This window comes from Mytilus californianus, unplaced genomic scaffold (genome assembly GCF_021869535.1).
Source record: "Mytilus californianus isolate M0D057914Y unplaced genomic scaffold, xbMytCali1.0.p SCAF_5, whole genome shotgun sequence".
NCBI lineage: Eukaryota > Metazoa > Mollusca > Bivalvia > Mytilida > Mytilidae > Mytilus > Mytilus californianus.
This window is the reverse complement of record NW_026262701.1, coordinates 45,526,400-45,538,652: the sequence shown is the minus strand read 5'-3', so window position 1 is coordinate 45,538,652 and position 12,253 is coordinate 45,526,400. Positions and strand designations below refer to the sequence as shown.

Genomic DNA, 12,253 nt, shown 5'->3' with positions numbered 1-12,253 from the left:
CACATCAATTTTTTAAATAATTGATGAGAAGCTAATTCTGGTTTACTCAAAGCTACTACTGGCGTCCAATCATAGGTTTCTTCATGCTGATTCAATAAACATATGGTTTCTATAGACTTTTGCCTGAAATAAGGGAGATAATTGGCTACTTCCGGTTTAGAAAATGTCATTTCCGGTCTCATATGATATATTTATTTACACTGATTCCAAAAATAAATGGTTTATATATACTTTTGCCTGTAAAAAGAGAGATAATTGGCTACTTCCGGTTTAGTAAATGTCACTTTCGGTCTCATATGATAGCTTTATTTACACTGATTCCAAAAATATATGGTTTCTATGTACTTCTACATGAAATAAGTGCAAAAACGACTAGTTTCGGTTCACTCAAGGTCACTTCCGGTTGACATTTTTCAAGGTCATATGTCACCCAACATTTTGCAAAAGATCTTATGACTTTATCATGTACCAATATGAAGTAATAATCAATTTACCTTAAAATAAAACATTTCAGGGGCAATAACTCCAATAAGATGTCGCTGGATTGTCTCAGACCAAATGTATCATATCTTCATCACAATATAACAAACATTTTGCACTTGTTCTTTAATATATAACATTAACAATATCGGAGAAAATGCAAAAACAAGCAAAAGACAAAATTCAGAACATGACCTTGACCTTTGACCTTGACCTCATTTTCGAAGTTAGGATCCAAGGACCTTAAATAAAAAGACTAGGTTTATACGGCTGACAGTTTATGAATAACAAAAACATAACGACAAATTTATTTGATAAAGGTAGATAACTCCTATAAAATTTCATCGAATCGCTTCGATCCAAATTAGCCAAAAATTTCTGAGGATGTAACGAACAATTTAGAAAAAGAATTTTGTCGATATCTTTTTTTGTTACGAAGGATATGCACACACTTGATAAACAGTGAATAGGGAGATAACTCTTACAAAGATAATTGTTCGGCTGAGCAGGAAGAAATTTAAAAAGAACAAAATTTGGCGGAAGAAAAAAAAAAAAAAAAATAATAATAATAATTAAAAACCAATTGTTCAAAGAACAATTAAAGGTCTTTCCACATCAATTTTCTAAATGATTGATGAGAAGCTAATTCTGGTTTACTCAAAGCTACTATTGGCGTCCAATCATAGATTTCTTCATACTGATTCAATAAACATATGGTTTCTATAGACTTTTGCCTGAAATAAGGGAAAAAATTGTCAACATCCGGTTTAGAAAATGTCACTTCCGGTCTCATATGATAGCTTTATTTACACTGATTCCAAAAATATATGGCTTATATATACTTTTGCCTGTAAAAAAGGAGATAATTGGCTACTTCCGGTTTAGAAAATGTCACTTTTGGTCTCATATGATAGATTTATTGACACTGATTCCAAAAATAAATGGTTTATATATACTTTTGCCTGTAAAAAGGGAGATAATTGGCTACTTCCGGTTTAGTAAATGTCACTTTCGGTCTCATATGATAGCTTTATTTACACTGATTCCAAAAATTTATGGTTTATATATACTTATGCCTGTAATAAGGGAGAAAAAATGCCACTTCCGGTTTATTAAATTTAACTTCCGGTATCAAATGATAGACTAATGTATGACCATTCAAAAAATATATGGTTTCTATGTACTTCTACATGAACTAAGTGCAAAAATGACTTCTTCCGGTTCACTCAAGGTCACTTCCGGTTGACATTTTTCAAGGTCACATGTCACCCAACATTTCGCAAAAGATCTTATGGCTTTATCATGTACCAATATGAAGTAATAATCAATTTACCTTAAAATAAAACATTTCAGGGGCAATAACTCCAATAAGATGTCGCTGGATTGTCTCAGACCAAATGTATCATATCTTCATCACAATATAACAAACATTTTGCACTTGTTCTTTAATATATAACATTAAAAATATCGGAGAAAATGCAAAAACAAGCAAAAGACAAAATTCAGAACATGACCTTGACCTTTGACCTTGATCTCATTTTCGAAGTTAGGATCCAAGGACCTTAAATAAAAAGACTATAGGTTTATACAGCTGACAGTTTATGAGTAACAAAAACATAACGAAAAATTTATTTGATAAAGGAAGATAACTCCTATAAAATTTCATCTAATTGCTTCGATCCAAAATAGCCAAAAATTCCTGAGGATGTAACGAACAATTTAGAAAAAGAATTTTGTCGATATCTTTTTTTGTTACGAAGGAGATGCACACACTTGATAAACACTTACAAAGATAATTGTTCAGCTTAGCAGGGTGAAATTTAAAAGCGCATAAACTATACGATACAATATGAGAAATATCTAAGCGACATATTGCGAAACAAATATTTATCGCAAGAACAAAATTTGGGGGAAGAAAAAAAAAAGATAATAATTAAAAACCAATTGTTCAAAGAACAATTGAAGGTCTTTCCACATCAATTTTCTAAATGATTGATGAGAAGCTAACTCTGGTTTACTCAAAGCTACTATTGGCGTCTAATCATAGGTTTCTTCATATTGATTCAATAAATATATGGTTTCTATAGACTTGAGCGTGAAATAAGGGAGATAATTGTCAACTTCCGCTTTTGAAAATGTCACTCCCGGTCTCATATGATAGCTTTGTTTACACAAATTCCAAAAATATATGGTTTATATATACTTTTGCCTGTAAAAAGGGAGATAATTGGCCACTTCCGGTTTAGAAAATGTCAATTTCGGTCTCATATGATTGCTTTATTTACACTGATTCCAAAAATATATGGTTTATATAAACTTATACCTGTAATAAGGGAGATAATATGCTACTTCCGGTTTATAAAATATCACTTCCGGTCTCAAATGATAGATCAATGTATGATCATTCAAAAAATATATGGTTTCTATGTACTTCTACATGAAATAAGTGCAAAAATGACTACTTCCGGTTCACTCAAGGTCACTTAAGTTGACATTTTTCAAGGTCATATGTCACCCAACATTTTGCAAAAGATCTTATGGCTTTATCATGTACCAATATGAAGTAATCAATTTACCTTAAAATAAAACATTTCAGGGGCAATAACTCCAGTAAGATGTCGGTGGATTGTCTCAGACCAAATGTATCATATCTTCATCACAATATAACAAACATTTTGCACTTGTTCTTTAATATATAACATTAAAAATATCGGAGAAAATGCAAAAACAAGCAAAAGACAAAATTCAGAACATGACCTTGACCTTTGACCTTGATCTCATTTTCGAAGTTAGGATCCAAGGACCTTAAATAAAAAGAGTATAGGTTTATACAGCTGACAGTTTATGAGTAACAAAAACATAACGAAAAATTTATTTGATAAAGGAAGATAACTCCTATAAAATTTCATCTAATCGCTTCGATCCAAAATAGCCAAAAATTCCTGAGGACGTAACGAACAATTTAGAAAAAGAATTTTGTCGATATCTTTTTTTGTTACGAAGGAGATTCACACACTTGATAAACAGTGAATAGGGAGATAACTCTTACAAAGATAATTGTTCAGCTTAGCAGGGTGAAATTTAAAAGCGCATAAACTATACGATACAATATGAGAAATATCTAAGCGACATATTGCGAAACAAATATTTATCGCAAGAACAAAATTTGGGGGAAGAAAAAAGAAAAAAATAATAATTAAAAACCAATTGTTCAAAGAACAATTGAAGGTCTTTCCACATCAATTTTCTAAATAATTGATGAGAAGCTAACTCTGGTTTACTTAAAGCTACTATTGGCGTCTAATCATAGGTTTCTTCATATTGATTCAATAAATATATGGTTTCTATAGACTTGAGCGTGAAATAAGGGAGATAATTGTCAACTTCCGCTTTTGAAAATGTCACTTCCGGTCTCATATGATAGCTTTGTTTACACAAATTCCAAAAATATATGGTTTATATATACTTTTGCCTGGAAAAAGGGAGATAATTGGCCACTTCCGGTTTAGAAAATGTCAATTTCGGTCTCATATGATTGCTTTATTTACACTGATTCCAAAAATATATGGTTTATATAAACTTATACCTGTAATAAGGGAGATAATATGCTACTTCCGGTTTATAAAATATCACTTCCGGTCTCAAATGATAGATCAATGTATGATCATTCAAAAAATATATGGTTTCTATGTACTTCTACATGAAATAAGTGCAAAAATGACTACTTCCGGTTCACTCAAGGTCACTTAAGTTGACATTTTTCAAGGTCATATGTCACCCAACATTTTGCAAAAGATCTTATGGCTTTATCATGTACCAATATGAAGTAATCAATTTACCTTAAAATAAAACGTTTCAGGGGCAATAACTCCAGTAAGATGTCGCTGGATTGTCTCAGACCAAATGTATCATATCTTCATCACAATATAACAAACATTTTGCACTTGTTCTTTAATATATAACATTAAAAATATTGGAGAAAATGCAAAAACAAGCAAAGGACAAAATTCAGAACATGACCTTGACCTTTGACCTTGACCTCATTTTCGAAGTTAGGATCCAAGGACCTCAAATAAAAAGACTATAGGTTTATACGGCTTACAGTTTATGAGTAACAAAAACATAACGACAAATTTATTTCATAAAGGTAGATAACTCCTATAAAATTTCATTGAATCGCTTCGATCCAAATTAGCCAAAAATTCCTGAGGATGTATCGAACAATTTAGACAAAGAATTTTGTCGATATCTTTTTTTCTTACGAAGGAGATGCACACACTTGATAAACAGTGAATAGGGAGATAACTCTTACAAAGATAATTGTTCAGCTTAGCAGGGTGAAATTTAAAAGCGCAAAAACTATACGATACAATATGAGAAATATCTAAGCGACATATTGCGAAACAAATATTTATCGCAAGAACAAAATTTGGCGGAAGAAAAAAAAAAATTATAATAATAATCAGAACAAATACAATAGGTCTTTCCACAGAAAAGTGGAAAGACTTAATTATTAAAAACCAATTGTTCAAAGAATAATTGAAGGTCTTTCCACATCAATTTTCTAAAAAAATTGATGAGAAGCTAATTCTGGTTTACTCAAAGCTACTATTGGCGTCCAATCATTGGTTTCTTCATATTGATTCAATAAATATATGGTTTCTATAGACTTTAGCGTGAAATAATGGAGATAATTGTCAACTTCCGCTTTTGAAAATGTCACTTCCGGTTTCATATGATAGCTTTGTTTACACTGATTCCAAAAATATATGGTTTATATATACTTTTGCCTGTAAAAAGGGAGATAATTGGCTACTTCCGGTTTAGAAAATGTCACTTCCGGTCTCATATGATAGCTTTATTTACACTGATTCCAAAAATATATGGTTTATATATACTTATACCTGTAATAAGGGAGATAATATGCTACTTCCGGTTTATAAAATATCACTTCCGGTCTCAAATGATAGGTCAATGTATGATCATTCAAAAAATATATGGTTTCTATGTACTTCTACATAAAATAAGTGCAAAAATGACTACTTCCGGTTCACTCAAGGTCACTTAAGTTGACATTTTTCAAGGTCATATGTCACCCAACATTTTGCAAAAGATCTTATGGCTTTATCATGTACCAATATGAAGTACTAATCAATTTACCTTAAAATAAAACATTTCAGGGGCAATAACTCCAGTAAGATGTCGCTGGATTGTCTCAGACCAAATGTATCATATCTTCATCACAATATAACAAACATTTTGCACTTGTTCTTTAATATATAACATTAAAAATATTGGAGAAAATGCAAAAACAAGCAAAAGACAAAATTCAGAACATGACCTTGACCTTTGACCTTGACCTCATTTTCGAAGTTAGAATCCAAGGACCTCAAATGAAAAGACTATAGGTTTATTCGGCTTACAGTTTATGAGTAACAAAAACATAACGACAAATTTATTTCATAAAGGTAGATAACTCCTATAAAATTTCATTGAATCGCTTCGATCCAAATTAGCCAAAAATTCCTGAGGAGGTAACGAACAATTAAGAAAAAGAATTTTGTCGATATCTTTTTTTGTTACGAAGGAGATGCACACACTTGATAAACAGTGAATAGGGAGATAACTCTTACAAAGATAATTGTTCAGCTTAGCAGGGTGAAATTTAAAAGCGCAAAAACTATACGATACAATATGAGAAATATCTAAGCGACATATTGTGAAACAAATATTTATCGCAAGAACAAAATTTGGCAGAAGAAAAAAAAAAATTATAATAATAATCAGAACAAATACAATAGGTCTTTCCACAGAAAAGTGGAAAGACTTAATTATTAAAAACCAATTGTTAAAAGAACAATTGAAGGTCTTTCCACATCAATTTTCTAAAAAATTGATGAGGAGCTAATTCTGGTTTACTCAAAGCTACTATTGGCGTCCAATCATAGGTTTCTTCATATTGATTCAAAAAATATATGTTTTCTATAGACTTTAGCGTGAAATAAGGGAGATAATTGTCAACTTCCGCTTTTGAAAATGTCACTTCCGGTTTCATATGATAGCTTTGTTTACACTGATTCCAAAAATATATGGTTTATATATACTTTTGCCTGTAAAAAGGGAGATAATTGGCTACTTCCGGTTTAGAAAATGTCACTTCCGGTCTCATATGATAGCTTTATTTACACTGATTCCAAAAATATATGGTTTATATATGCTTATGCCTGTAATGAGGGAGATAATATGCTACTTCCGGTTTATAAAATATCACTTCCGGTCTCAAATGATAGATCAATGTATGACCATTCAAAAAATATATGATATCTATGTACTTCTACATGAAATAAGTGCAAAAATGACTACTTCCGGTTCACTCAAGGTCACTTCCGGTTGAAATTTACCAAGGTCATATGTCACCCAACATTTTGCAAAAGATCTTATGGCTTTATCATGTACCAATATGAAGTAATAATCAATTTACCTTAAAATAAAACATTTCAGGGGCAATAACTCAAATAAGATGTCGCTGGATTGTCTCAGACCAAATGTATCATATCTTCATTACAATAAAGCAAACATTTTGCACTTGTTCTTTTACATATATCTTTAAAAGTGTTTGAGAAAATGCAAAAACAAGGAAAAGTCAAAATTTAGAACTTGACCTTGACCTTTGACCTTGACTTCATTTTCTAAGTTGGGACCTAGGGGCCTCATATAAAAACATTCCAGTTTATACAGTTAAAGGTTTATGAGATAAAAAAACATACCGACAAATTTTTTTGGTAAAGGTAGATAACTCCTTTAAAATTTCATCGAATCGCTTCGATCCAAATAAGCCAAAAATTCCTGAGGATGTTGCAAACAATTTAGAAAAAAGAATTTTGTCGATATCTTTTTTTGTTACGAAGGAGATGCACACACTTGATAAACAGTGAATAGGGAGATAACTCTTACAAAGAAAATTGTTCGTCTAAGCAGGGTGAAATTTAAAAGCGCATAAACTATACGATACAATATGAGAAATATCTAAGCGACATATTGCGAAACAAATATTTATCGCAAGAACAAAATTAGGCGGAAGACAAAAAAAAAAAAATAATAATAATTAAAAACCAATTGTTCAAAGAACAATTGAAGGTCTTTCCACATCAATTTTCTAAATAATTGATGAGAAGCTAATTCTGGTTTACTCAAAGCTACTATTGGCGTCCAATCATAGGTTTCTTCATACTGATTCAATAAACATATGGTTTCTATAGACTTTTGCCTGAAATAAGGGAGATAATTGTCAACTTCCGGTTTAGAAAAATAACACTTCCGGTCTCATATGATAGCTTTAATTACACTGATTCCAAAAATATATGGTTAATATATACTTTTGCCGGTAAAAAGAAAGATAATTGGCTACTTCCGGTTTAGAAAATGTCACTTCCGGTCTCATATGATAGATTTATTTACACTGATTCCAAAAATATATGGTTTATATATACTTTTGCCTGTAAAAAAGGGAGATAATTGGCTACTTCCGGTTTAGAAAATGTCACTTTCGGTCTCATTTGATAGCTTTAATTACACTGATTCCAAAAATATATGGTTTATATATACTTATGCCTGTAATAAGAGAGATAATATGCTACTTCCGGTTTATAAAATATCACTTCCGGTCTCAAATGATAGATTAATGTATGACCATTCAAAAAATATATGGTTTCTATGTACTTCTACATGAAATAAGTGCAAAAATGACTACTCCCGGTTCACTCAAGGTCACTTCCGGATGACATTTTTCAAGGTCATATGTCACCCAACATTTTGCAAAAGATCTTATGGCTTTATCATGTACCAATATGAAGTAATAATCAATTTACCTTAAAATAAAACATTTCAGGGGCAATAACTCCAATAAGATGTCGCTGGATTGTCTCAGACCAAATGTATTATATCTTCATCACAATATAACAAACATTTTGCACTTGTTCTTTAATATATAACATTAAAAATATTGGAGAAAATGCAAAAACAAGCAAAAGACAAAATTCAGAACATGACCTTGACCTTTGACCTTGACCTCATTTTCGAATTTAGGATCCAAGGACCTTAAATAAAAAGACTATAGGTTTATACGGCTTACAGTTTATGAGTAACAAAAACATAACGACAAATTTATTTGCTAAAGGTAGATAACTCCTATAAAATTTCATTGAATCGCTTCGATCCAAATTAGCCAAAAATTCCTGAGGATGTAACGAACAATTTAGAAAAAGAATTTTGTCGATATCTTTTTTTGTTACGAAGGAGATGCACACACTTGATAAACAGTAAATAGGGAGATAACTCTTACAAAGATAATTGTTCGGCTTAGCAGGGTAAATTTTAAAAGCGCATAAACTATACGATACAATATGAGAAATATCTAAGCGACATATTGCGAAACAAATATTTATCGCAAGAACAAAATTTGGCGGAAGAAAAAAAAAAAAAATAATAATAATTAAAAACCAATTGTTCAAAGAACAATTGAAGGTCTTTCCACATCAATTTTCTAAATAATTGATGAGAAGATAATTCTGGTTTACTCAAAGCTACTATTGGCGTCCAATCATAGGTTTCTTCATACTGATTCAGTAAACATGGTTTCTATAGACTTTTGCCTGAAATAAGGGAGATAATTGTCAACATCCGGTTTAGAAAATGTCACTTTCGGTCTCTTGTGATAGCTTTATTTACACTGATTCGAAAAATATATGGTTTATATATACTTTTGCCTGTAAAAAGGGAGATAATTGGCTACTTCCGGTTTAGAAAATGTCACTTCCGGTCTCATATGATAGATTTATTTACACTGATTCCAAAAATATATGGTTTATATATACTTTTGCCTGTAAAAAGGGAGATAATTGGCTACTTCCGGATTAGAAAATGTCACTTTCGGTCTCATATAGCTTTATTTACACTGATTCCAAAAATATATGGTTTATATATATTTTTGCCTGTAAAAAGGGAGATAATACGCTACTTTCGGTTTATAAAATATCACTTCCGGTCTCAAATGATAGATTAATGTATGACCATGCAAAAAATATATGGTTTCTATGTACTTCTACATGAAATAAGTGCAAAAATGACTACTTCCGGTTCACTCAAGGTCACTTCCGTTTGACATTTTTCAAGGTCATATGTCACCCAACATTTTGCAAAAGATCTTATGGCTTTATCATGTACCAATATGAAGTAATAATCAATTTACCTTAAAATAAAACATTTCAGGGGCAATAACTCCAATAAGATGTCGCTGGATTGTCTCAGACCAAATGTATCATATCTTCATCACAATAAAACAAACATTGTGCATTTGTTCTTTAATATATAACATTAAAAATATCGGAGAAAATGCAAAAACAAGCAAAAGACAAAATTCAGAACATGACCTTGACCTTTGACCTTGACCTCATTTTCGAAGTTAGGATCCAAGGACCTTAAATAAAAAGACTATAGGTTTATACGGCTTACAGTTTATGAGTAACAAAAACATAACGACAAATTTATTTGATAAAGGTAGATAACTCCTATAAAATTTCATCGAATCGCTTCGATCCAAATTAGCCAAAAATTCCTGAGGATGTAACGAACAATTTGTAAAAAGAATTTTGTCGATATCTTTTTTTGTTACGAAGGAGATGCACACAGATGATAAACAGTGAATAGGGAGATAACTCTTACAAAGAAAATGGTTCGGCTTAGCAGGGTGAAATTTAAAAGCGCATAAACTATACGATACAATATGAGAAATATCTAAGCGACATATTGCGAAACAAACATTTATCGCAAGAACAAAATTTGGCGGAAGAAAAAAAAAAAAAAATAATAATAATAATCAGAACAAATACAATAGGTCTTTCCACAGAAAAGTGGAAAGACCTAATAATAATAATAATCAGAACAAATACAATAGGTCTTTACACCGAAAAGTGGAAAAACCTAATAATCAGAACAAATACAATAGGTCTTTCCACAGAAAAGTGGAAAGACCTAATAATCAGAACAAATACAATAGGTCTTTCCACAGAAAAGTGGAAAGACCTAATAATAATAATCAGAACAAATACAAAAGGTCTTTCCACAGAAAAGTGGAAAGACCTAATAATAATAATAATAATCAGAACAAATACAATAGGTCTTTCCACCGAAAAGTGGAAAGACCTAATAATAAAATGCACTTTGATAGTAAACATAGGTATTCCTATTGGCACTAACTGCGCCATTTTAATAGCAGATTTATTCCTGTATTGCTATGAATCTCAATAAGAAAAAAAAACCAAAAGAACAACAGGTACACTGAAGTGCAACAAAAACAAACGCCAACATACATAGAAACGAACTGTTTGATAACAACTGCCGTATTCCTGACTCAGTAAAGACACGTCATTGTTACATTTTGTTGATAAATTCAACAATACCTACCGTTATCTTGATGATATTTTTTCGTTAAATAATCTTAAATAAGCGCAGAAATCACTATGTGATCCGTGTAAACTAATCGAATCTATAAACAAACTTATTAGTAAAGGTTATCTTACCAATGTTGTAATTAGATCTTTGAATATAGTTTACATTGGCACAAATATCGATTTTATCATCAGCAAATTAAAATATAACTAAATTTGTATTCTTTTCAAACGTTTGTTTTTGGGATGTATAAATACACATTCACGTTCATTTTCTTTATAGAGATTACTCTATCTATATATAACATTATACACATTTATTAAAAGGTTAACTCTTAACTATCCTACTGCCTGTCGCGATACTTTTATTTTGGCATTGCACAAGTCATATCTTCTTTGACTGTCCATGACGTTAAAACACTAAATCCCTGGGATATGTTTTAGTTGATTTTAGTCTCTGATGCATGATTTTTTAATTCTTAATTGTTTTTGGCTTTTTACTAGCTTTCAGTAACTGCGAGTACTCTCAAATCGTACTTTCGTGTTAATTTGACCTGTTCATACAATTTGTAATGCATTTTTGTTATTTAATGTTTACTTATTTAGTGTTATATCTCGTCTCACAATTTTTTAATATATACAACCTTTGATAAGTGTTTGGTATGACGATAATTTTTCACTTCTGTGCTCGTACTATGAACAACAAAATTATTTATTTTGTAAAAAAATATTTCCATACTCCATGTATACCTTGCAACAAAATTATTTTTATTTACCTCTGTACGTTATTTTATTTGGCGGCATTTTGTCCAAGTTTATGGTTGTCTTTTTGATATTGTTTTACATCTAACCCCCTTGTTTTATTAATTTTGTACGAATAAATTTGATCTATGACACAATGTAAATACAAAATTATAGGCCCTTTATAGCTTGCTGTTCGGTGTGAGCCAATGCTCCGTGTTGAAGGCCGTACTTTGACCTATAATGATTTATTTTTACAAATTGTGACTTGGATGGAGAGTTGTCTCATTGGCACTCATACCACATCTTCTTATATCTATATATGAAGTAGAATTCTAAGCTTATAGGATTGTATGACATAAACTGTGTCTTTCTAACATTGATGACCTGATTGTGGTTCTTCTACAGCAAGTTAGTAAAACATTTAACCAACAATGAGCAAAACCCATACCGCACAGTCAGCTATAAAATGCCCCATAATGACAAATGTAAAACAATTCAAACGAGAAAAACTAACTGCCTAATTTATGGACAAAATAAGTAATGAAAAACAAATATATTACACAGCAACAAATGACAACCACTGA

At 31.0% G+C, this 12,253-nt stretch overlaps 2 long non-coding RNA genes across 3 annotated transcripts; one reads left to right on the top strand and one right to left on the bottom strand.

Moving 5' to 3' along the window:
- The first annotated feature begins 1,624 nt into the window (after positions 1 to 1,624).
- On the top strand, positions 1,625 to 6,257 carry LOC127702303 (uncharacterized). Its single transcript, XR_007982362.1, has 3 exons — positions 1,625 to 1,737; positions 4,247 to 4,693; positions 6,015 to 6,257. It is a non-coding gene; the product is annotated as an uncharacterized LOC127702303 (long non-coding RNA).
- Positions 1,911 to 10,143, bottom strand: LOC127702302 (uncharacterized). Of its 2 annotated transcripts, none has more exons than XR_007982360.1 (2): positions 9,922 to 10,143; positions 1,911 to 2,007 (listed from the first exon to the last, which is right to left on the bottom strand). It is a non-coding gene; the product is annotated as an uncharacterized LOC127702302 (long non-coding RNA). The 2 variants fall into 2 exon arrangements; XR_007982361.1 differs by lacking the exon at positions 1,911 to 2,007 and adding an exon at positions 3,154 to 3,250.
- Positions 10,144 to 12,253: the final 2,110 nt, after the last annotated feature.